The following is a 25,822-nucleotide window of genomic DNA, read 5'->3' on the forward strand; positions in this document are numbered from 1 at the left end:
AAACTATGGTAAAGGTACATTTTTCTCTATTAAAGAAAAAAGAGGCAATTACAGACTTAGGGGGCGATGAACGACATTAAGCAAGCTAATCAAGATATAAAGTCAGAACATAAAGTAAACCACTGGCATGATTTTGAAAAACGTATGACCTGTAGCCAAAGATAACCAACCAAATCTACCTTGACACCAAATATTTTATTTTTTTAGTTCCATTAGCATCATGACTTTGGACCCATAGAGAAAAAGAAATACCTCTAGCTCAATAATTAACTGCTTTATTGTGTTCAACTTTTCAAATAAACCTACTAACAAGCCGGAAGATCTTAATTCTCATTACAGAACAGACTGTAAATGTTATGTTATCAACCTACTCAAAATCAAAATATAAGAATGGAAGTAAAGAGATATGATGGGGAAATAAATAAAGATCCTATCTTATCTTACATAACAGGGATTTACAATATAACCTTGAAGTTTATTTTCTAAATGTTATTATATTTTATTGATTATACTATTAAAGTTGTCCAAACTTTTCCTCCTTTGCCCCCCTCTACCCAATACCCTCCACTCCCTCCAGCGATCCCCCCTCCTTTGCTCATGTCCATTGGTCATGCATACAACTTCTTTGGCAACTCCATTTCCTGTACTTGCTCTTAACATCCCCCTACCTATTCTGTAACTACTAATGTGTACTTCTTAATCCATTTACCTTTTCCCCTATTCCCTCAGACTCCCTCCCCACTGGCCACCAACCCAATGTTCTCTATATCTATGATTCTGTTTCTGTTCTGCTTGTTTGCTTTGTTTTTAAGATTCAATTGTTGATAGTTATATATTTATTGCCACTTTAATTCATAGTTTTGACCTTGTTCTTTTTCTTAAATAAGTCCCTTTAACATTTCATATACTAATGGTTTGGTGATGATGAACTCCTTTAGCTTTACTTTGGGAAGTGCTTTATCTGCCTTCAGATTCTAAATGATAGCTTTGTTGGATAAAGTAATCTAGGTTGTAGGTCCTTGCCTTCCATCACTTTGAATACTTCTTGCCAAACCTACCTAGCCTACAAAGTTTCTTTTGAGAAATCGGCTGACAGTTTTATGAAACTCCTTTGGAGGTAATTATCTGCATTTCTCTTGCTGCTTTTAAGATTCTCTCTTTAACTTTTGGCATTTTGGTTTGGTACTCTTTGCATCCGTCCATCTTGTTTGGGACCCTTTGTACTTCCTCGACTTGTACGTCTATTTCCTTCACCAAATTAGGGAAGTTTTCTTTCATTATTTTTTCAAAAAGATTTCCATTCTGGCACCCCTATAATGCGAATGTTGGTATACTTGCAGTTGTCCGAAAGGCTTCTTACACTATCCTCGGGTTTTTTTGGATTTTTTTCGGCAAGTGGTATGGGAGGCTGGGCTCAGCTGTTGCTTGTCTGAACAGACTTTGGAAGATCTGAAGCCTGCCCCTAGCCCAGTCTTTCATAAGGAAAAGCCACTGTTACCAGTCTGGGTAGGCCTGTAAGTTGGATGGGGTAGAGCCTTAGGCAGTTGTCAGGGTGGGGCTAACTGTCTAAACCAGGTTGATGGAGTCTCAGATAAGGTGCCACTGCACAGTGGCTCTGTGTGAAGAGAGCTCAGAAAAGGAACAATGGTCATTACAGAGTTCTGTCCAGGAAGAAGCTGTCCCCCAGCTCTTGCCCCTGATGCCAGCACTTCAGTTCCTCCCCATATGCCACTGGTGCCCTTCAAGGTGCTGCCCTGGTGCTGGAGCCCAGAGGGAGTGAGTTGGAGTAAATCCATGTGCAGGGCTCTCCAAGAGGAGATGCATGAGAATCCATTTCTTCTGCCTACCCAACCCCCAGTGGTCTGTCTGAAAACTCACAGATGTTATGGGGATTTCTCTTCCTGGCACTGGAACCCTGGCTGGGTGGTCTGCTGTGAGGCTGAAATCCCTCGCTCCCGAGATATCTCTCCAATACATCCACCACAGGTGGGTGTGAGACAAGCCCATTCTGCATCTCTGCTCCTCCACCTTCCCAACCCTTCTGAATGAATGTGGTTTCTTTTAATTCCTTAATTGTTGAGCTTCTATGCAGCTCAATTTTCTGACAGTTCTGAGTGACAGTTGTTCTGTAGTTTAGCTGTATTTTTGCTGTGGTTGTGCGAGGAAGCAAGCTGCATTTGCCTACATCTCCATCTTAACTGGATGTAATCTTGAAGTTTAAATTTTTTTTAGGGTTGCAAACGTACTAATAAAAGAACTAAATATAGGTTTTTGAACTTTGGAATGAAGAGCAAAGACAGGAAATTAATGACTGCATAAGTAAGCTAAATCCTCATATTTTCCCTAGGGGACTCAAGAATAACTTGAAGTTAACTAATCAAAAAATGAAAGCAGATCCCAACAAAGAAAAGTCTGGGAGTACACAGTGTCACAGAAAAATTTCCAAAACATTTAAAAAATCAACACCAATCCTCCTCAAACTCTTCCATGAATTCAATGGGAGGGGACACTGCAAAAGTATTTTATGAGGCAAGCATTATCCTGATACCAAAATTAGAAAAAGACATAATAAGAAAACTACAGACCAATATACCTGATGAATATTGATGCAAAATGCTCAATAAAATACTAACAAAACAAATTCAACAGCACATTAAGTGGATTATATAGCATAATCATGTGTTAGTTGTACCACATGAACAAATGAGGAACAAATGTTCACGTAGCTTTTGTTTGAGAAAGTCTTTACCTCTCCATTGCAAACAACTTTGCTGTGTGAAGTACTTGTTTGGCAGTTTTTTCTTTAAGCACTTTGAATATATTATCCTTTCTCCTGTAAAGGCCTGCAAAGTTTCTGCTGAGCACTCTGCTGATAACTTTATGGGAGTTCCCTTATTTGAATTATTCTTCTCTTGTTGCTTTTTAAATGTTGTGTTTGATTTTTGACAGTTTTATTACAATATGCCTTGAATAAATAATTTTCAACTGGAATTGTGAGGTGACCTATTAGCTTCATGAACTTGGATGTTCAACTCTTTCCCCATATTTGGGAAGTTCTCAACCATTACATCTTTAAATTAGCATTCTGCTCCTTTCTCCTTCTCTTCCCCTTCTGGAACTCCAATAATGAGTAGGCTATTTCTTTTAATGGCATCCAAAATTCACATAGGTTATTTTCACTTTTCCATTTTCTTTTTGTACTTCTGATTGATTAATTTCAAATGAACTGTCTTCCAATTCACAAATTCTTCTGCTTGGTCAGTTGAAGTTCTACTGAAACCTTCATTCAGTTCAGTCATTCTCTAATTCTAGGACTTCTGTTTTTGTTTCTCTTAATAGTTTCTATTTCTTTCTTGGAACTTCTCATTTTGTTCTTTGTAGTTCATTGAAGTTCTTTAGGAGAATTATTATGAATTCTTTGGCAGACAGTTCATAGACCTCTATTTCTTCAGTATAAGTTATTACAGTTTGGTTAATTTCCTTTTGTGGTATCATGTTTCTTTGATTATTCATGATCCTGTCTGTGGTCTTGTGTTGGTGTCTGCACATTTGAGGAAATAGGCACCTTTTCCAGTCTTTACAACATGCTTCAGCAGGCAAAGTCCTTCACCAGTGAGCCTGTCCAGAGATTCTGAGTGGGTCATCAGGTGATTTCTGAGGGCAAGTTTGCTGCTGGAACCCCTGGGCATGCAGGTGTGCTGCCTGGGTGAGCAGGTGGACAAGCCTGGTGCTTGCATAACTGGGGATCATTACTGGTGCTTGGGTCCAAGAGGAGGTCCTGGAGCCTGTGTTCACTGGTTTAGGCCTAGAGCTTGAATCTGTGGTGACAGGCATAGGACATTGTTCTGTGTGAGCATTCCTGAATCCTGGCTCCATAGAATTCAACTACACACTAAGTACCAATGGGGTAGGCCCAGTGAATGTGTCCATGGGATGGAGCAGGAGGTTGGTTTTACTGGAACTGGCCTGGAGCTGGGACCACAGGAGCTAGCTTAGTGCTAGCATAAGCCTGGCACCTCTGGTTGTGGGAGCCATGAACACTGGTCTGGCACTGAAGCAGGCCAGAATCCTTGAGGTCCGTGGGCCTCGAGGCTGGCAACATGGGGGCTGGCTTGGAGCTGAGGTTGGGCTAGAAGCCTAGGTGCACAGGAGCCAGTATAGAGTCTAGATCCACAGAGGCCAGCCTAAAGATGCAGGCTGGTGAAGGACCTGGGGCAATAGTCGTCATCCTAGCAATGGGCCCAGCCAGTAGCCTGGGTTCACAAACAGATTGGGAACTAGGGGCAACAGGAGCCATCTAGGGTCATGAGAGCCAGTTGGTACTGGGATATGCCAGGAGTCTGGGTTCACCAAAACCCACCATGAGCCTGATGCCACGGGAGCCACCCAGAGCCATAAGAGCTAATAGGCAGTGAAGTAAGCCAGGAGCCTAGGTCTGCAGGAGCCCTCTGGAAGCCTGGTCCCATAGGAGTTGGCTGGTACCAGGGTGGCCCAGTCACAAAAGACTGTCAATAGCCTGGGGCTACAGGAGCTAGCTAGCTCTAAGAAGGATCAGGGCCTGAGTTCACAGGGACCCTCTGGGAGCTTGGAGCTCAGGAAGCTGCCTGGAGTCCAAGGAGTTGTGGGGGCCACTAAGCTGGCAGACACAGGGGTGAGATGCAGCCTTGATTCAAAGGAGCTAACTTGACGTTTTGGTAGAAGATGACAGTGAGAAATTCCTCTGCTCCCATTTTACTCTGATGATAATACGTGTCAACTGCTAATATTTAACACTTAAGAATTTTAGAGATTTAAAAATTAAGTTTTGAACATATGGTTTAAATTTTATTGCTTAAATAAAATGTGTTTGACTAACCAAGTTGTCAAGAGCTTTCATTTTCTTAAGTGGTTGATTAGTATAAGTGAGACTTTGCAATTGGCACAAATTAGAGTATTTGCATTTGGGCAACTAGGTTATAATGTGTACTCCCATTTATGATTTAGTATTCCAGTGGTGTGAAAGTTAATCTCAAACTCCTTAAGAAGTTTAGAGTCTAACTAAGCTATATACAACTAAATATTCTTTTAGACAGGAAGATAAACTCACAGTCTATTATATCCAATGTTAAAATATTTGCTAAATATATGAATAGACTATAAAATAGACCCATAAATGTGAACATGGATGCATCAATAGTTTTTGCATTTAGTTGTGTTCAAAAACTAATTATTGACTATATACTATGTCCAAGTACTATTTGGGGTACCAGGGTTATATCACTGAACAAAGTCCCTACCATTTAAAACTTATGACTTACATTAGAAACACATTTTCATTTTTATTCTTACAATATCTACCAAAAGTACTCACAAGTAACATCTCTAGGAAATTCAAAAATCACAGGGCTTTCAACAAAAGGTAGTGAAGGGCAGAGGGAGTTCTAAGGACAAAGAGATGCCCTCTTCTAATCACATGCAGGCTTGATTACAGTTCGGAGAGTAGAATGAGCACTTGTTTCAGGTTGGGTATTGTTTCAATGATGCTTTATCAGAATCTTGCTGCATATTATAAGCCATAATTATTAAAGTAAATATTTTAGTGTTGGTAATTGTAGGTTAAGTGGCAGACAATTTTTTTAAGATTGATGAATTTATTTATTTTTAGAGAGAGGAGGAGGGAAGGAGAGGGAAAGAAATGTCAATGTGTGGTTGCCTTTCATGCACCCCTACTGGGGACCTGGCCTGAAACCCAGGCATGTGCCCTGACTGGGAATCAAATCAGCGACCCTTTGGTTCACAGGCCAGTGCTCAATCCACAGAGCCACACCAGCCAGGGCTAAATTTAAGGAACATTTCACTACTACTGATTTTTTTTTAAACATGCACTAATGTTTTAGAACATAAACAAAAAAACATACCAAGGATTTATGGAAAAGCAAAGTTTTAGAGTATATCTTGAAGTCAAAACAAGTATCCAATCTCCTATACCTTCAGCAAGCATTTTGTAATTGATTTAAGAATAATCATAAAGACCTTTAGTCATTAAAATGATTGAAATTACATTCCAAGGACAGAAAAATGTACCAATATATTTCTAAAATATTTAACCTTTAAATGTTGAAAAAAGTATTTGGAGACAAAGACTTTTAGATCACTATAAAAACAAATTAGTAACACTCACAGAATCTTCCCTGAATCTTCCACTTAATTGGGGATTTATTTTTGCTCTTTTTGATGACTGCTGTGTAATGCTACTCCTCTAAGCTAAGTGTATGGATTTAATCCCTATATGCTTTAATTTCCTATTCATGCGTAAAGCTTACTTGAATCATCAGCCTTCAATTTACTGATAGTTTCAGAGTGTCAAGATGTAAAAACTAGCTGGGCCGGTCTATTTGGGAAACTGGAAAACAAGTATTATACTCATTCAACAAATGACTATGTGTACTAGTATACGAGTTTGCCCATATGCTTTCAAGTAATATTCTCAGATAACAGGGCAAAACCCCTTTCTCTTTTGCCCTAACCCTTATCTACATTTCCTCTCTCATAGTGACTCTGCAATAAGATATAATATTTCTTAAAATAGATAACTACAGCAACAGGTTGTGAATAAATAAAGCAATATAAAATGACATCTTAAATACCCAGTACCTTCATTATCTAAGCAGTAAAATTCCATCATTTGTTATATGTCCTTGTTAAAGATCACTCTTTACTTGTATTTAAAATATTTCCTAGAAATTACAAGAGGGCTGTGAGTATATCTTTTGATTTTCATTTCCTGACCTGTTTAAGGGCCCTTTTTTTGTTTGCAAGATGTTTAGTTAGATCAAAATTTTTTTTTTATTTTTTTTATTTTTTTAATATATTTATTGATTATGCTATTACAGTTGTCCCATTTCCCCCCCCACTCCACTCCATCCCGCCCACCCCCCTCCCTCCCACATTCCCCCCCTATAGTTCATGTCCATAGGTCATACTTATAAGTTCTTTGGCTTCTACATTTCCTACACTATTTTTACCCTCCCCCTGTCTATTTTCCACCTATCATCTATGCTACTTATTCTCTGTACCTTTCCCCCCCTCCCCTTCCCACTCCCTTAATGACAACCCTCATGTTCTAGTTGTTTGCCTAGTTTGCTCTCGTTTTTGTTTTATGTGTGGCCGTTAATAACTGTGAGTTTGCTGTCATTTTTACTGTTCCTATTTTTGATCTTCTTTTTCTTAGGTAACTCCCTTTAACATTTCATATAATAAGGGCTTGGTGATGATGAGCTTCTTTAACTTGACCTTATCTGAGAAGCACTTTATCTTCCCTTCCATTCTAAGTGATGGCTTTGCTGGATACAGTAATCTTGGATGTAGGTCCTTGCGTTTAATTTTGGGTAATGTAATTATGATGTGCCTTGGTGTGTTCCTCCTTGGGTCCAGCTTCTTTGGGACTCTCTGAGCTTCCTGGACTTCCCGGAAGTCTATTTCCTTTGCCAGATTAGGGAAGTTCTCCTTCTTTATTTGTTCAAATAAGTTTTCAATTTTTTGTTCCTCCTCTTCTCCTTCTGGCACCCCTATAATTCAGATGTTGGAACGTTTCAAGGCGTCCGGGAGGTTCCTAAGCCTCTCCTCATTTTTCCAAGTTCTTGTTTCTTCATTCTTTTCTGGTTGGATGTTTGTTTCTTCCTTCTGGTCCACACCATTGATTTGAGTCCCAGTTTCCTTCTCAACACTATTGGTTCCCTGTACATTTTCCTTTGTTTCTCTTTGCATAGGCTTCATTTTTTTATCTGTTTTTCGAATAGATTCAACCAAGTCTGTGAGCATATTGATAACCAGTGCTTTGAACTGTGCATCCGATAGGTTGGCTATCTCTTCCTCGCTTAGTTGTATTTTTTCTGGAGCTTTGAAGTGTTCTGTCATTTGGGCCATTTTTTTTTTTTTTTTTGTCTTGGCGCGTCTGTTACTTTAAGGGGCGGAGCCTTAGGTGTTCACCAGGGCAGGGTAATGCTGGTCGCAGCACTGTGACGCTGTACGTGGGGGAGGGGCCGAGTGGGAGCAATGGCACCCGCCTCACTCTCCTCCGGCTTTCAATCTTTCACTCCGCTACCCACAATCAAACTGGGCCCCTCTGGTGCTGGTTCCCGAGTGGGTGGGCCTGTGCACACTCTAGGCCCCTGTGGGTCTCCCCAACAACCTCTCCCGTGAGGCTGGGAGTCTCCCCCACTGCCGCCCCAACCCCCCCCCCCCCCCCCCCCCCCCCGGGCGTTCCCAATCAGAGGTTTGAGGCTTTATTTCCCTGAGCTGGAGCCCTGGGTTACGCCGTCTGCTTCGCTCCCTGCTGTTTGTCCGGTTTATCTGTGGGCGAATGTGGTGCCGCGGGGTGCTACCCGCTGCTCTGCCTGCCCCGCTCTCCGCCACTCCGAGTCTGGCCCTCTGGGTTTATCTGTGCAAATGTAGGGCCGCAGGGTCTGCTAGTGCTCAGACTGCCTGCGCCATTTGTCCCACACTCCACCAGTCTCAGTCCCGCCACAGCCACGCGAGTCCTCTCCACCCCAGTGCCCGTCTCCGCCCCTCCTACCAGTCTGGATGAATGTTTATTTTCTATTTCCTTGGTGTTGGTCCCCCTTGCTGTTCGATTCTCTGTCAGTTCTGGTTGTGCAAGGAGGCGCAGTGTGTCTACCTACGCCGCCATCTTGGTTCTCCTAGTTAGATCAAAATTTTAAGTTGCTCTCAATATTTAAATGAACCATTTATTGTCTACTGAATTCAAATTAAATGTTTTTGTCAATTAAAGATAAGTAGTATATGCCCAACATCACAGAGGACTAACTGCTTGCTACCCTCATCTGTAAGTGCAAGAGAAGACTTGGCTACTGGGAAAAAAAAAAACTTGTAATATGTATACTATTGATTAATTGCAATCAAGTAAGTCTAAAGTGAACTAGTAATTTTTTTTCTTTATACAATGAAATGAAATTATATTTATTAGATAAGAAACCCAGACACAGACAGGTTCTAGGCTGCTTTATTTTGTTTATATGTCCTATTAGTTTCTTAAAACTTACATATTATCAATGTAATAAATGCACATGGTCTTTTAAAAAATAATGCAAAAGGCTTATAATGGAAAAGCAGTCTGTCCAACTGTCCCTACTTGCCGTCCTGCTACCTAGAAGCAAGCACTTATACCTATTGGTTTGTAGTTTTTCACATTTATCTTCATAATTACAGATAACATGTCTCTGTCTCTCTCCCTTTTGATTAATTTCTAATTATGTCTACTGACTACTAGGTAAAAAAGAGAAGGTTTTAGTCACTCATGCTATCTTCAATCTGCTCTCTTCTCTGTTCATTCCAGTGGCAATCAGTCATATTGAGCACTTGGTACGTGGCTAGTAAGACTAAGAAACTGAATTTTAAATTTCATTCAATTTAAACTAAAATTGTTGGTGTGGCTAGTGGCTACCATATGAGATAGGCAACTCTAAATAATTCCTACCTTAGGAATGTACTAAAGACTTCTTTATGATCTAGTATTATAATCAATTTTGCATATGTTCTTGGAAAGAAAGTATCGTCTCTATTTTCAAGGTAGGATTCAGTTTATCCATCAAATTTTGCTTATTAATTGGGATATTTAGCTGATCTATAGGCTTAATTTTTTGTTCATCTGCTACACTACAATCTAAGAGAGATGCATTAAACTCTTCTACTAGTAAAGTTTTTCTGAGTAAGTCTCCAGTATCTTTTTGCCTTTTGAGTATTAATGCTCTATTATTTTATACAGGTATTTGCTATTTCTTCATTACAAATTATATATAACCTTTACAATGATAAAGAACCCATCTTTGTCTCATTTAATTTCACCTTCTTTTTACTTCATATTTTACATATAATTGTTACTTTAATAAGGTTTTTATTTTTGTACTAGTGGATACCTTTATAATCATATCCGTATATACTGAACTTAGTCTTCCTTTCTTCACACATTACCTATTAGTTCTGTACTGTAAGCTATGCTAAGATATTTATTTTTCCTCCTCCCTTTCTCATCACTAGATTTCAACCAACCAGAAACATGACCTTTCTTAATGTTTAACTTTCTACTATTAGCTATACTTTTATTATAATACTTGTTAATCTTAAATGCTACGGACCCTTACTTATTACATGGGAGGGGAGGCAACTAGCATACTTAGCCCACTTATTCAAGCTCCTACCTTCTTTCCTCTTTTCCTTATTAAATTGTTGGCTGCTTCATTATTAGGGTATATAGCAAATTAAAGTCTGCTTATATATCCAATTCTTAATGAAGATTTCTCTGTCCACTCAATTTAAAATTGTAATCCCTATCTTCCCCACCCCCACACTCATATACTCCAACACCCTACACCCTGATTTGTTTTTCTCCATACTACTAATGACTAGTACTAACATGTCTTGAACTGTCTGGCTGCTCATCTGGTTTTTCCCAGTTGGAATGTAAGCCCCCCAAGGACAGGGCTTTTTGCCTACTTTGTTCACTGTTGTAAAATACTAGCAACTAGAACAGTGCCTGGAACACAGCAGATACTCAGGTAAGTACTTGCTGTATGAACAAGATAAAGTCCATTACTAAAAGCATATTAAAAAAGTATAAAAAGCAATGCTGAGAAAAATTAAAGGCCTAAATGAATACAGAGGTATTCTGTGTTTGTGGATCAAAAGACTATTGTAAAAATGTCAATTCTTCTTCAAATGATCTATAAGTTCAATACAATCAATCACAATCCTATCAACCATTTTTATATAAAGTGACAATTTAAAAATTCTTATTAAATGAGAACCTAAAAAGCCAAAACAATTTTTTTAAAAAGCACAAAGCTGGAGAACTTCCACTACCAGATTTAAAGCTATAATGATCAGAACATTAAGGTATTGATGCTTAACATCCAGTTCATTGCATAAAATAGTTCAAGAGAAGACCCATACATAAACGATTAACTGATTTTTGATAAAAATGGAGAGGTAATTCAGTGGAGAAAGGATAGTCTTTCCTCAATAAGTGGTCTGAAACAACTACATGCGGAAAAAAATTTTTAATCGCAACCCCTTAATACCACATTTAAAAATTAATTTGAAATGAATCATGGACTGAAAGTTAAAATAATAAAACTTCTATAATAAAACAAATTTCTGATGTAGGCAAATACTTCCTAGGATGCAAAAAATATTAAGCATAAAAGAAAGAACTAATAAACCGGATTACATGAAAATTAAACTTTTCTTTTCAAAGACACAATAAAAAAAATAAAAAGAGAAGCCATAATTTGGGAGATAATTTTCACAATTCTAACAGCTGAGAAAACCTTCATTCGTATCAGAATATAGCAAATAAAAAAACATGTCTCAATAATAAGCAAAATCGCCATTTTCTCTAATAAAGTATTTGAGCAGACACTGCTCAAATATTTTCACAAAAAAAATATATAAATGATCAATTTAACCGAAAACAGATTAGTGGTTGCCAGGGAAGAGAGAACTTTTTAGGGTGATAGGAATTTTCTGTATCCACAGTGTTTATAAGAATGTATATGTTTGTTAAAACTCAATCTGTATACTTAGTGTGGGTGAATTTTAACATATAAACTACAGCTCGATAAATCTGGTTTTTAAAAAGTATACTAGGTCAAAAACTAAAATGCAACTATCTAAAAGCTGAGAGAAAAATACTTAATACAAAATAATTCATAAAAATTGAGTATTCTGTGCAGCTTTTAAAAAAATAACAAGGAACGGTCTACATCCATGTGGGAGAGAACAGCAGTAGTTCTCCTGGTGAGAACTAAAAAAGCCCGGTAAATCACAAACATCTTATTTTTAAAGGCAGCAGGGAGATGTGGAAGAGTGGTGAACAAGAAGGTCTAAAACTCCAGAGAAGGGGAAATCACAGAAAGATATTTAGATAATCTGCGGCTATCTTTCCCCCAGGGGTTATTTCCAGATGCATGAGCACAGGCTGGAAGCTGAAAACAGAGACTTGGCCTGCACAGAACATTGCTGCTAGGAACCAAAAAGCGAAGAGCTTTTTTGGTTTACAGGCAAGAGACACAAAATTGGGAGACTGCAGAGACTTCAAGCTCAAGGTTAGCACCTCTCACAGGATATTTGCTTAATTTTAAAACTGTGTAAAATAAGAAGCTAAATAATTAATTGAAAAATTTTGTAAAACCAAGTAAATTTCCCCACCTTTGTCACTGCTTTGGGACAAAGACCACCAAGCTTTAAACTGAAAGTCCTGGAAAACCACATCCTACAAATAAGGCACACTAGAGGAAGAATACCACTGAACTACAAAAACAGCAACCCAGCTTCCACATAAATTAAGGTGACTGGCTCCCTATTCTATCTCCCCAGAAGAAAAGATGAAATCCCTCTGGCAGATCATACTTAGCAATGCTTGCTTCATTTTGTTTTTTAATTCACAATGTTTGACATTCAATCAAAAACTACAAAGCATAAACAAAATAATCAACCAACTTGACTTGACATTTATAGAACATTCCACCCAACAACAGAATACACATTCTTTTCAAGTACACACAGAACACTTACCATGACAGACCAACCATATGATGGGCCATAAAACAAATCTCAATAAATTTAAAAGGTTCTAAGTCATATAAAATATGTTCTTCTTTCATCATAATGGAACAAACTTAAAAATAACAAAAAGACCTGCAACTAAATTTGAAACTAAGTAACAAACTTTTAAATAATCTATAAGCCAAAGAGACATCAAAAGGAATATAAGGAAGTACTTCAAACTAGATAAAAATAAAAATATATATTAAAATTTGCAAGTACTACTTAGAAGAAAATACATAGCACACCTATACTGAGGAGGGGGAGAGGGGAGAGTCACAAATTAATTACCTCAGTTTCTACCTTAAGAAAATAGAAAAAAAACCCCAAAAACCCAAAGTTGAAAAAAAAGGAAATAAAGATCAGAACAGAAATAAGGAAATAAAACAGGAGAAAAAGAAAAAACAGATTTGTTTTCTATTAAACCAAAGCCAATTCTTTGAGAAGTTTAATAAAGTTGATATGTCTTCAGTTACACTGATCAAGAAAAAAGAAGATACCAATTACCAATGCTAAAAATATTGAATCTCTTTAGATTATACAGATATTGGACTCACTATAACTATCTGAAGGACAATAAGAGAACATATAAACAACTTTATCAATAATTTCAATATATTAGATGAAATGGTCAAGTTTCTTGAGAAACTTAGCAAGCATGTGAAGATATAAGACCATACAACCACATGACCAATAACCAATAAAAACAATTTAAGTAAACCAATGGATGATGCAGATATTGAAATTAATAAATAAGCATTTAAATAACTATAATCAATATGTTAAAGAGAATTAGAATTATTAAAAATCTATAAAATAGGATCAAATGGATGCTCTAGAACTCAAAGTTACAATGTAAAATTAAGAACACATTAGATAGGCCTGGACAAAAAAGGAGATTGTTTTGGTGTACTGGAAAATAGGGTATTAGGATACCGTAACTAAAATATAAGCAGGAAAAAAAAAAGTTAAAGATACACACGGCGCATGATCATTTGGTGTAACCATTATTTGAATTAGAATCCATAAAGGAGGAGAGAAAGTAGAAGCAATAATTAAAGAGGTAATGACTGAGAACTTCCCAAAGATAAAAGGCCTCAAAGTATAGATACAAAAAGCTCTATGAATATAAACCAGAATACTTACAAAGAAAACCACACCTCAAAACATCAAGGTCAAAGTACAAAAAAAAAAAAAAAAAAAAAAAAAAAGACAGAAGAGAAAGTCTTAAAAGTAGTCACCAAAAAAAAATTAAAGACATAAGTCTCAGAAAGATTATCAGCTGATACATTACCTTCAATAACACTGGTAGCTGACTTCAACAGAAAGCCAGAAGATAATGAAACATTTTTAAAATGAAGATAATAACTACCAACTTAGAATTCTATACCTAGTGAAAATATCACTCAAAAAAAGTGAAATTAAGATATTTTTAGACAAACAAAAAAAACAGAAAAATCCACTGTCAGTAGGTAGGCCAGTATTAAACTACATACTAAAGGAAGCTATTCAGAAAAAAGGAAAACTAACCCAGAAATACAGGAAGAGCCCTAGGAAGGGTAAATATAAAAAAAATTGACTATAAATGCACACTAATGATGTTTTCTAGAGTTTAAAATATGTATACTTAAAATGCAGAATAACAATAATAAAGACTGAAGTAGTAGTTAAAGTGTCAGGAATTGCCATTCTTGGGGAAAGGTGCAAGCAGTAATTTGTATACTATTAAGTGTGGTTGTTATAGTCTCTGGAATAACCACTAAACATATAATGAAATAACACGTAACTAACAAGTTATTAGTGGAAAAAAAACAGAATAAAAATAATTTGATTAACACAAAAGAAAAACAGGAAGGATAAAAAGTAACGAAAAACATATGACTCAAAAGAGAAATCAAAATGGATTGTAGTTACAAACTCAACTATTATGAGCAAAAATGTAAATGAACTAAACAAAGTAAAAGACTAAAACTAGATGAAATAATGAAAATCTGTATTTATTCACAGGCAAAGACATCCAGAAAACTACTGTACAAATTCCACTTGCTATAAAACTGTAACATGTACATGTACAAATACCACAGAATATGCTGAAAAATACGAGGTCTGTCCAGAAGGTATCCAGCCCCATAATATGAAAAATAGAGACATTTATTGAATAAGATACAAGGAACATTGTATATAGGATAATGACACCTCAGTACCCTTCAAAGCAGGCACACAGTACTCCCAATTCCCAAAGCAGGCACACAGTACTCCCAATTCCCAGCAGCTGCCCCCTCCTGTTTTCCTGAAACTCATCAAGGGGCTGAAATCTCTTCCCTTTCAAAGGTGATACTAGTTTTGGAAAAAGCCAGAAGTTGCAGGTCACCAAACCTGGGCTGAAGGGGCGCTGAGTCACCTGGGTGATTTGATGTTTTGCCAAAAAATTCTGCACAAGACATGAGACTTGATGCATGAGCTGGTGTATTGTCGTGATGAAGCTGCCAGTCACCAATTGCCCACAGCTGTGACCTTCTGAATCATCTGAATACTGTCCGTGGAGGAATGTTTAAGCTTAACACAAAATTTGATGCAGATTCATTGGTCTACTAGCTCAGTCATTCTGAATTCGAAGTCCACACAGAACATGTGCTCACTCAATGACGTCCACAATCCCGACTAGTACAGTGAAGTCATCATTGTTCACGCATGTGCATTACAGTCCACTCCCCTTGGCTGCCAGATTACATCGATGTTGCGCAAACCATTCTCATTGTATTAAGAATGGCTGGACTTCTTCCAGACAAACTTCGTATATGAAAATCTTATTCCTAAGATTTTAGTTGATTTTTCTCATAGATTTTCCTTGTGGTTTTTCATACTTTAACTCTTATCCAAAGAGGAAGACTCAGTTTTATAAAAACCACAAAACTATTTTTCAAAAGGAAAGAAAAAACAGATTATGCCCTGACCAGGTGGCTCAACTGGCTGGAGCATCAGCCCACATACCAACAGGTTGCAAATACCCAGTCAGGGCACATACCTAGGCTGCGGTTCAATTCCTGCTGGCGGAGCACAGGGGAAGCAACCAACTGATGTTTCTCACATAGATGTTTCTGTTTCTTTCTTTTTTCCTCTCTCTCACCCCCTGCCCCCGTCTCCCCTTCTCTCCCCCCATTCCTCTCTAAAACCAATGAACATATCCTCAAGTGAGGATTAAAAAAATTTTGTTTTAATTACAAAGTTTAATAATGATCAGCTCCCACAAACAGACTTACAGAAAAACAATATTATTGAGTCTAAAAAGAAGACAATGTACACTTATTTCACACAATAAACTCTACTGGTGAAACTAAGACACTTTTATAATTACAACTATATTATTTCGTCACCATTTCTGATGGAGGCAAAAAACTTAAGGAAGAGTTGAAAATAGCTTTTGCCATTAACAAATGTTTCTCTCATTTCTCTTCTTGCTTTCGCACCCCTATGCTCATTGCAGCATTTATTTACAATAGCCAATATTCAGAAGCAGCCCAAGTGTCCATCAGTGGATGAGTGGATAGGTGATACATTTACACAAGCCATAAAAGAGAAGGAAATCCTACCATTTGCAACAGCATGTATGGACCTGGAAAGTATTATGCTAAGTGAAACAAGTCACTCAAAGAAAAAGAAGTACCATATAATTTCACTTATATGTGGAATCTAATGAACAAAATAAACTAACAAAATAGAAACAAACTCACAGAGAACAGACTGACAGCTGTGGGGTGGGGATATGGGGCTGGGTAAAAAAGGTGAAGGGATTAAGAAAAAAAATCCTCATAGCCATAGACAGAAATATGGTGATTATCCTAGGGAACATGGGGTGCAGGGAGGAAGAAGGTGGTACAGCAGGGATAAATGGTGACAGAAGGAAACCTGACTTGCGGTAGTGAACACACAATATACAGATGATCTGCTACAGAATTATACACCTGAAACTGCGTAATTTTAATTAACTGCCACCCCAATAAATTCAAAAAAAAGAAAAATATATTTTAAAAATGTGTGAAATTTCTACTGAACAATACAGGTTAAAGGTGTAAAATAAAATTTAAGTCCTGACATATTTCATTTTAATTTGTGGGGTTTATCTTAAATAACTTCTAATATTACTTCATCTAAAATCTAAGTTTCAACATAGGAAAAAGCCAGTTGTGAATTTTGTGAACTTGGCAAAGGGATTTCAAAAACTATACAATACCATGCAACATAGAAACGTGTTCTAGTTACTTTTTTATTATTCTAAGTCACATGAAAAGGTCAAGTACTCCCAAACTCTCTATATAAATACAAAATTCTAAGCAACCTATTTAAATATATTTAAGTTGCAACAACCCCCCACAGAAAAAGATAAGAGCTCTATTTGATACACGCTATGAAAGTAACAAAACAATAGGAATAACAACATGTACTGAACATTTAACCATGTAATCAATACTCATTGTTCTAAGTAATTTGCGTGTATTGTTTCAATTATTCCTCACATAATATTATGAACTAGAATTATCTTCATTTTATAAATGAGAAAATATGATAATATTTGTCCAGGCTCATATAAGCAGTAAAGCCAAGATCTGAATTCCAAACAGGGTAGTTATACAGCCCTGTACTCTTGCTCACTATACCATACTATAAATAAAAGTAATTAAGACCTTGTTAAAGTAATTTTCTATCTCTTAAGTTTCAGACAATAAATAATAAACATCTAAAAATCTCCTAGTTTCATGAGAAAAGAGAAAAAAGAAAGCAGTCACTATCAAAAGTAATATTCATAAAAACCTGAGAAAATTTGTAACTTCCAAAAATAGACAAGACACCTTAAAACTATTGTATTAAACTTTAAGATCATATCTATTTATCTTGAAAATAATTTAACATAATTCTTTAGGTGACACGGGTTTCTTTCTTGGTATTTAGATTTTCCTTTTAAGGAAGTGTTTTGGAGAAATCAAAAACTTCTCTATTGAACTACCGTAGAAAATGTTAGAGCTCAAATTTTAAGTGTGGGCAGACTGCTTCACAGACTCCTACCCTACCTAGAAGGCTCATTCAAGAGCACTGCTATCATATGACTTATGCTCATGAAATGCAAGTTAATTAAAAATAACTCAAAGAAAAGCATACCATACCATTATAAAAATCTTGGATTCATTATTATCGATCACTGTTAGCTAATTTGTTATATACTTATGACCTTTATTTTTTTAAAAAAGTTTAATCTGACGTTAATACAAATTCAGTATCATTCTACTTAAATTCTAAATCTTCTGAATATTATCCTACTGAAATTTTTTTCAAGTATCAAGTCTACATGATTACTAATGCTATCACTTCTAAAAATGGCATACTACTTTAAAAATTGAAAACTTAAGTATTCAACAAAAAAAGACCAGTAAATTACACAGAGAATACTATATAGTTATTAAAGTAATCATGTTGTAAATACCACATAAAAATGTTCAAGATTCACTTTTAAGTGAATAGAGTAGTTTGCACTACAATGGATGTATTATGAGCCCATTTTGTAACATTGTGTGTCTGTCTGTAAGTGTACACATACTTATGTAACGGCTAAACAAAATGCAGAAACAAAATATTCTAGAAGGTTAACAACAGCATCTCTAGTGGAATTTCCAGTGGATATTTTAGTGGATATTTTTCTTTTTAGTGGATATTTTAGTGGATATTTTTCTTTCTAGTGGATACTTTAAAATTTTAACTCATTCTTTTGTTTGTTTGTTTGTTTCCCAAGTTTTCTACATTAGGGATGCACTATTTTCATAAGGGGGAGAAAAGAGTTTAATAAGGATAGGCAAGTATCTACATTAAAGCCATATTTCAATACAAATGATAAATTCTTAGCCTAGGCATATGGTTTAACCCTCATTAGTACAACCCCCATTTCTTTTGTTTTATTTAATACAAAACCTTTAATCATGAATCAACCTATTTTTCAATTTTGGATGAGAGTTAAAAATTTAAGTACCTGATTAAATTTAACACCTGATTAAGTACCTCTTAGAAAGAGATGGGAATTTTTGTCATACAATTTGACTTTATTAATGTAAAAAATAAAATACTTCTTAAAAATAAAACGTGACATTCTAAACAGTATTCTGTAAGTCAAAACCAATTCATAAAAATTCATTTTTTACAAGTGGTTTCTTTCTGTCGACTTCAAAGATTTAGAAAAATAAGCAGAATTACATCTTTGTGAAATACACACCTAAAACAAGTAATAATTCCAAATTGAAACTATACTTTTGAGGATGCATTTAGGTCAATTTAACATTTGCATAATCAAAAACATAGAGAAAAACAGAAATATTTTATCCACCTGATTTACAAGCATTACAACTAATGTAGCTATAAAAATGACTAACAAAGGTTTAAAGCAATCTATAAATGCTAATATCATTACAATAATCATAGTCAATTAGTAAGATTTAATTGCTCTGACACTTGAAAGTATTCTATAAATAATTCATACAACTTCATCTAGAACTTTAGACTTAGAAAAGGAGAAAATACAACATCCACTGGTACAATGCCTACAAAAAACTACACTTAAAATTGTTTACTTTATACCGTCTGCAAAGAACTGGAAGGAAACTGACACAAACAATAAGAGGAGTTTTGCTATAATGTGAAACCCCGACTTTTCATCATGTTGTTTGCTTTCATGGTTTAAATTAAAATAAAATAAATATTTTAATTCGACACAGCACCAGAAATTAAAATGTGGGGGATATGGTACATTAAATATGTTCTTTAAAAAAAGGAAATGTGATAGGAAGAAACAATTTACTTTGAATACTAACACAGCCTAACATATTAGATGGTAGACAATAGCTAACTGACAGAATTAATTTCCTAATTTAATATTTCAAACAATCCTGAAATCCAAGAGGCTGTATTGTAATTATCAAATAAAACATCAAATGGCCCTTTATAATAGGATAGAGTAAAAACAAAACAACAAAAACTATCAATCAGTTTCATGAAATGCCTGCTATAAGGATGCAACTTAACCCCTTACTTCCCTAGTCCTTAAGAGCTAAGATTTGAGCTTTCAAAATCTGTCCTATCCTTCCATAACAATTTAAAAGGTTTAGAGATATACTCTCCCACCAAACCCCATGTCTGCAAAAATAAAAAGCTGGAAATAGTCTCACCCTTACAAACGTCATATGTTTTTCTTTTGGAATATACCATATCCTATCTTGTGTTATAATCATTATGTACATACTCATTTAACCATGCTAGATTTCAAACACACTGAGGGCAGTCAATTGTACCCATCTTTCTATGTATCTCACCCATCTTTCTATGTATCTCACACAGCTTAGTAAAGGGTCTTGAATACCTTGAACTTTCTGCTGACTCTACCACCTACTTGGTAATTCATTGCAGCTTGGTTTAAAAACAAAAAAAACAAAGACAAGAACAACAACAAAACTTCTGGAACTATTAGAAAAGTAGTGTTCTTTCTGCAGGGAAAATAGGGGGTAGGTGTGGGTATGCACACTACTTGTCTGCTCTCAGTTAAGCACAAACCAGACCAAAAGAGCTCTTCTCCCTTTCCCCTTCAAAGGATGGGTTCCTTACATCCAAGTCAATCAATGTCTTAATTAAAAACACAGTCTGCCTGCCTCAGCTCACTTCAGAGGACCTGGAGAGGTTCATGTAATCTAGGGACTTTGTTTTTTAAGTTTCTCTCTTTCTTTTTTTTTTTAAGATTTCACTTATTTATTTTTAAAGAGGGGGAAAGGAGACAGGGGAAGGGGAGGGAGAAAGAGAGGGAGAGAAACATGGATTAGCTGTCAGGGACCAGCCTGAAACCCAGGCACGTGCCCGGACCAGGAAGCAAACCGTCAACCTTTAGGTTTGCAGAACAACACCCAACTTACTGAGCCACGCTAGTTAGGACCACTAGGAACTTTCCAGTGGTCTGCAAGTACAGGAGAATAAAATCAAAGTTTGACCTGTGAGCTACTGGCTAGGTGAAAACCCTAGAAGGTGGACTCCAGAATCCTATAAAAGTCATGCAATCCAAGTCTTTCTCCTGAATTCAAAATAAACCAAAGCTCATACCTGAGTAACCTCACTACAAACTCTGCAATTGTACCCCAAACCGACTGACCCTCATACGTGAAAAGATACATTTATGTCCTAAGGGTAAATCATATGGGAAACTTTCCCAAGTCATTTCTCTGCCCTGTGGGTAAGAACATAGCCCACAGAGAGACAAACGGGCAGAGCAGATAATCAATCAAGACAATTCAATTTTCAAGATTGAAAAGTATATGTTTGAAAATGCACAGTAAAAAATACACAGGTTTTACAACAGCGTTAACAGCAGTTATCTCTGGGGAATGGTGTAAGAAGTAGAAGTATATAAAGGAGGTGTTCACTTATTATACGTATGTACACTGCGTTGTTTTAATTCTTCAAGAGCATCAATTTACTTCTGTATTTTAAAAACAAAATTTCGTGATTCTACTTTTTCAAAAGGATTAAATAGACCTACATGGAATTCAAAGGAAAAATAAATGCCATTCTGCAGAAGTATGGCTACTAGAGACCTACAGATAAACAGAAATAACACAATTATCAAAACCTATACAATAAAAAGGAATACTACTGGTAAAGTAACAGAAATGTTCATAGCAACTGTCACCCACTACTCAACATTCCCTACTTTGATTATATAATATTAGCCACCCACCCCAATTTTATATCCGCTCTAACAACCAAACCCCTTTTCAAATTTAACCTAATTTAAAAGGTTAGGCTGGCAGAACTTTTTTTAAAAATCCTAATATAATGTTTACAGTAGTCCATAAATCATTAAAAAATTTGGGTTTTGCACCATCAGAACATTGTTTTAATTTTTCATAATAATTACATACATACACACACACAGATATTTACATTTTTCTGGAGTTCATATCTTATTTCCTTAAGAGAAAAAAGGCTTCCCAATATGAAAAGCAAACTACTTGGACAATCAATTCTATTATCAGTGCAATAGAGTGTTCATATTCTCCAACTGTTTTGTCATCACAACTATGAAGTTTAAAAAGTAAAAGTAAAACTTTATGCAACTGACTCCTGAAAAAAAGGGGAAAGGGACACAAACTATACTGAAAACAGCATAATCCAACCATAATGTCATTACATATTTTAGCAACACAAAATATGACTAATCATCTTTAAAAGTTAAATTTGTGACTTCAGCATCTTAACTAATGTATAAATAACCAAGCTCATTCTAAACTTTCTTTAAAGTTTGGTTCATTTTCCTAAGAAATACTAGGAGCAGTCATATTGAAAATGGCCAAAATCACCATAAATTAGGAGAAAGCAGGCAAAAACCACTGAGCAAATTATTTTGGAGGGCAAGACTTTTTTGTTCCATCTAGTTTATGAACCCCTAACATAGTCACAAATACTTCATAAAGACACCGTGTACATCTCATTTCCCACCCTCCGCTCATCAGACTACCCCTTCTTCTCCTCCCCCATCCTTCCTGGTTTTACGGTCTCTTCCCAGAGCTCCCCTACACTTAGAAAAGCAGGCGCCAGTTCATATTCATATTCCACCTCTCCCTCAACACATAAAGCCGCATATCGTTCACCCGCCCTACACCTTGTTTTTTTCATTTTATAACATACTTTGGAGATCTTTCCATGTCAGTGCACAGAAAGCTTCCTCATTCTTCTCGTAGAAGACCATGACTAGTTCTATCACAACTCTCATCTACTTTCTTCAGGCAACCTTTCCTGGTGTTCTATTCAGTCAACAACTACTTAGCACCTGAATTAGTTTCTTTTCCCCCTAACAAGATTTTTAAACAAACCAGATTTGAGGCATCCGAACAGCTACCTTTCAAAGAAAGTTAATGTCCTTTTTAGAATGTTTGTTTTTCCAGAGGGAAAACATTCCACAATTTTCTTCTTATCACATAAGTCTACAAATTAAAATGCAATCTTCAAGTGATACTACCTTTTTTTTCCCTTGGCTTGGGGAATCAGCGTAATAGTCCAATCAACGACAGTAATAGTTTATTTCTCGTGCTTTTCTTTCACTGTAAAAGAGAACATTGATTTTTTTTTTAAGCCTTAAAGTCGCATAATGTGGCATTCTAATAACAAGAAACCACCACCTGACTCGATCTTTCACCTGCCGGGTCAGAGGCCTAGGCTTTTATCTTTAGGGTTCCTGCTCACTTAATCAACAGGCCGACACACCGCCAAACACACACTCGCTATAAGCTCTGCGGCTCTACGTGTTGGACATTTCACGCGAGGGGCCAGAGCACCTGGCCCGGCAACAGAGACTCCTGCTTCGAGGCTTGAAGGGAGCCAGACAGGCCAGCCGCGGCGGCGACGGGGAGTGGAGAGGCGCGGGCCACGGACAGAAGACCCGGCGCTGCGCCGCGAGCCCTCGAACCCGGGCGCTCGCTCGAGCCGAAAGCCCGGAGCCGCGCTCCCCAGGGACCGAGCCCGGAACCACGACCACTAACGGAACCAGCCCAAGGGCGGCGGCAATCGCCGCTCGAACCGAGGCGCGCGGGTCGGGCGCCGGGAGGGCAGGGGTTCCCCCCGGAGGAGCTGGCCGCCCCGGCGCCCCATTGGGCGCCGCTCCAAACGTGCCCAAGTTGTGACAGGAATAAAGTGGGTCACAAGGCCTAGCGGGTCCCAAGCAACAGCCCTTTCGACACTGGGTCTCCGGCTTCCCCGGCTGCTCTGCCGCCGGAACCGGCCCCAGCCTCGGGGCGTGCACCAACGACCCGGCCCCGCTGTGCACCCCAATCCCGCCCCTGCCCCGCAGGTAACCCCAGCTGCCTCGGAGGGCCCCGCAGACAGGGCGGGCCTCCGCCCCAACTCCCAGGAAAAGACACACTACAGACAGTGAGAACTTGGGCTCCCGCTCCCGCCTTCCTCTCCCTTGGCCGCCGCCCCCCAACCCCACACACACCGCGCCCCGCTCCCTCCCCTATCTCGCGCCCTCTCGGGGTGGCTAGCCCCGGCTCCGGCTTCTTCCCTCCCCCACCCGGGAGTCTGGCTGTAGGGACTCGAAATCACCAACCTGGCTGCGTCCAGGAGACAGTGCGGCTCCAGAGCTGCACCTGGGGCTGTGACTGGCGCCCCCAACTCACCCCCAATAAATTCACCGCTACTGCCGTCCGCTTCTCCTCCCCCTCCCTTCCCTTCCCCTCCTCCACCGGCACCAGGAACACGCATGCGCCGCCCTGGCAAGCCTACCGGCGGACGTCAAGCCCCGGGCCCACCCGGTGAGGCGCCACTCACCGGGAGCGCGCACGCGCCGGCGGCCAGATTTCCTCCGCGCTCTCGCGGTCGGGGGTTTCCTTTTTTAAGCCGGTAGCCGCTAGCTGGGTCTGTGATTGCGCTCCCTACTGGCGCATGCGTCGTCAGTGACCCCGCGGGCTCGGCCGGCCGGCGCTCTGCGTTTGCCCCTCCCCTCACTCTCCCTTTCCCTCGCGGGTCTCCCTGCGCATGCGACTTGCCCCGTTTGGCGTCGTGAAGCTGCGGAGGGTATCCCGGGCTGCGGAGGAGGGAGACTCCGGCTCCCTAAGGCCGAGTGCGCCGTCCGCGACCGCCGCCAGGGGCGGAGGAAAGCCGGGATCTTCGTGGCACCCCCTTCTCCGCACCAGTTACTGGAAAGCCGGGCAGAGGCGGGGCCTGGCGGGTGGAGGGTGCGGCGGGTCGGGGGAGCGTCAGTATTAGGTCGAGGCAGCTTTGGCTTTTACTCTTGATGTGGGGAGCAAGAAAGAACGTCCTGTTTGAAGAATTCGAGGCCAAAAAGGAGACCTTCTGTCCCTTGAAAAGGAAATGACTTTGCAGACCCCAGGGAAGATATTTTCGTGTGTTCGCGGGCGAGTTTTTTTCCCCCTCTCCAGCGGCCTCACTCCTGTCCCCTTTCCTGGGGCTGGGAGAGGGGTTTGCAAAGATGATTGGACTTGTAGAGACACAGCCTGGACCCCTCTCCCGGGGGAGCACGACTTGGGCCACTTCTTATTGGTGGGTAGGTGTGGGGAGACAGGACAGGCGCCCTTGGCTGGAGGGAGGCAAAAGGAGGTCAGGATGTGTTCACTTGGGAGTTTTTTACCTGGCCTTTAACCCTAACCCTAACCATTCTTTTGCCTCTGTAACTTGTTTCCCGGTTCCACCCGCAACCCAGCTGGCTCACCGCTTCTACCTCTGTGACTTTCTAAATAAACTTTTACTTGTATTTGAGTCTTGGCACTGAATTCTTTCTTAATTAGAACTCAAGTACCAAGGTGGCTGGACCGAGGTCCAATCTCCAGTAACATTCTCGTGCCCTTTGGCCACCAGCATGTGGTGGAAACCCTTAAGGCCAAGTGATAGTATAAGGGAAGATGAGGGATGCAGCAGTAAATTAGGACCCCTTTCCTCCTTAGAAAAACGTGTGAATACTTCCTGCTTACCTTAGGGGAAAATTACTCCCGCTGATTCTGAAAACACACGATCCACATGTAAGATTATACTTAAGTAGTTCTGAATTATGGGAAGAGAGGTCTTTACAGTCCCAATTTCAGGTAGGTTTTAGTTTTTATGTTTTAATGAATGTCCTTTTGATTTGAAATAGGAGCCATCTTATTTCAAAAAATAACAGCTATAAAATCCTTCCTTCAAATAACACCTCAGTAAACATTTCAGTGTTTTTAAAACCAGTTTATTTTTTTTAAGATTTTATTTATTTTTAGAGAGGAGAAGGGAGGGAGAAAGAGAGACAGAAACATTAATGTGTAGTTACCTCTCACACACCCCCTACTGGGGATCTGGCCCGAAACCCAGGCATGTGCCCTAGACTAGGAATCTAACCGCAGACCCTTTAGTTCCCAGGCAGGCACTCATTCCACTGAGCCACAGAGGAAGGGCAACATTTCAAATCCTTGCTGTATGCTCAAAGAGGGGAAAAAACAAAACAAGAATTGAACTTAGATCCCTGATCCTTCACCTGAGGATTTTTCAGGGGAGAGTGGGAAAGCATGGTTTGTTAACTTACTACATCATAGAGCAGAAGGGATTTTAGTACACATTTCTGCCTGCTCAGCATTCATTCCCTATTTTGATAATTTCCTTTGGAGAACTATCCTTTCTGCACTTAGTTCATATGGCTGGGGTAGGACTCTAGGAGGAA

General features: G+C 38.6%; 1 protein-coding gene across 9 annotated transcripts in view; it reads right to left on the minus strand.

Moving 5' to 3' along the window:
- Positions 1-24,298, minus strand: part of CLOCK (clock circadian regulator) — a 125,044-nt gene extending 100,746 nt beyond the window's left edge. For 4 of the 9 annotated variants that reach the window (XM_053923294.2, XM_053923292.2, XM_053923296.2 and 1 more), the window contains exons 1-2: positions 23,726-23,885; positions 22,640-22,721 (exon numbers count right to left, since the gene is read on the minus strand). The gene's annotated coding sequence lies outside the window, so the exon portion shown is untranslated. Of the gene's footprint in view, positions 1-22,639; positions 22,722-23,725; positions 23,888-23,946; positions 24,132-24,164 lie in introns of those variants that run through there. The other 5 variants (XM_071221280.1, XM_071221279.1, XM_053923297.1 and 2 more) reach the window with 3 other exon arrangements.
- Positions 24,299-25,822: the final 1,524 nt, after the last annotated feature.

The sequence above is a fragment of the Desmodus rotundus genome, chromosome 4 (genome assembly GCF_022682495.2).
Source record: "Desmodus rotundus isolate HL8 chromosome 4, HLdesRot8A.1, whole genome shotgun sequence".
Classification (NCBI taxonomy): Eukaryota; Metazoa; Chordata; class Mammalia; order Chiroptera; family Phyllostomidae; genus Desmodus; species Desmodus rotundus.